Consider the following 1231-nt stretch of genomic DNA (forward strand, 5'->3'; position numbering starts at 1 on the left):
CGAAAGCTGAAAATTGGTCTGGTTATTAAGGGTGTTTAAGTGCCCAGTGGTCAAGTGGTTAAAAGCTCCTTCTTTTTGTGCCGGGCCATCGGCCTCCAGGCAGTCATGATGGCTTCCACCATCAGGTTCAATAGGTAATCCTCAGAGTTAACCCTAGGGACAAAAAAGTTTTGGGGGAGGAAAACCTACAAGATACTATAGCCTCCTTATTAGGAGGTGCTCCGCTAGCTCAATAGGGGGAATTCTTCTGCAGTTCTCATGGATCTAACAGGAAGATGAATGGGGTACTTCCTCAATAGCTCCAATCTGGAGTTCCAAGAGTTTCCATCTCCTTGTTTTTTTTCTCAAATCAAACATTCCTAAGAATCCAGAGAAAAAGAAGTCTTTCTCTCCACATGAAATTTATCCGATCAGTAGTCTCCTTCCTACAAGGGGGAGAACTCCTGGCGTCTATTGACATCAAGGATGCTTATCTCCATGTGCCGATCTTCCTCGCTCACCAGAAATTTCTACGCTTCGAGGTAGAAAATCTTAATTTCTAGTTTATAGCTCTACCTTTTCGGGCTAGCTACTGCACCTTGAGTGTGTATAAATCTGGAATTCCCGTTGCTTTTATTCGCCAAAATGTATCAGAGCCTCAATTGATGGTCTATATCCAAGAATCTTCAAAAAGGAAGATCTCTTTTTACCAGTTGCCTGGAAAGTGGTAACAGATGCCAGCCCTTTGGGCTGGGGAGCAGTCCTAGAAGAAGTGTCTGTCCAAAGGAAATGGTCCAGGTCAGAGATGACCTTATCAATCAATATTCTAGAGATTTGGGCAGTACGCCTGGCCCTGGAGGCCTGGACGCTCAGACCATTGTCCTGTCAGGATCCAGCCTACAGCCACATCACCCTGAAAGCGCCCGATCTCGTCTGATCTTGAAGCCTAAGCAAGGTCGGGCCTGTTAGTACCTGGATGGGAGACCACCTAGGAAGACCAGGTGCCGTAGGCTCAATCCGACAATGCCACAGCTGTGGCTTATATCAGTCACCAAGGGGGCACGAGAAGTAGTGCGGCTCAGAAAGGGGTGAATTTTTTTCTGTCTTGGGCAGAAAGCAACATTCCTTGCCTATCAGCAGTTTCATACCTGCAATGGAGAATTGACAGGCGGACTACTTGAGTCGCCAACTATTGTTTCTGGGAGAATGGTTCCTTCACCCCCGCATCATTCTGCCAATATTTCAAGGATGG

The 1231-nt window shown here is 46.6% G+C and overlaps 1 pseudogene; it reads left to right on the forward strand.

Annotated features, from left to right (window-relative positions):
- Positions 1-874: 874 nt before the first annotated feature.
- LOC143928830 (5S ribosomal RNA) lies at positions 875-992 on the forward strand (annotated as a pseudogene).
- Positions 993-1231: the final 239 nt, after the last annotated feature.

The sequence above is a fragment of the Lithobates pipiens genome, unplaced genomic scaffold, assembly GCF_037356315.1.
Source record: "Lithobates pipiens isolate NorthernLeopardFrog02 unplaced genomic scaffold, aLitPip1_a1.2 Scaffold_23, whole genome shotgun sequence".
Lineage (NCBI taxonomy): Eukaryota > Metazoa > Chordata > Amphibia > Anura > Ranidae > Lithobates > Lithobates pipiens.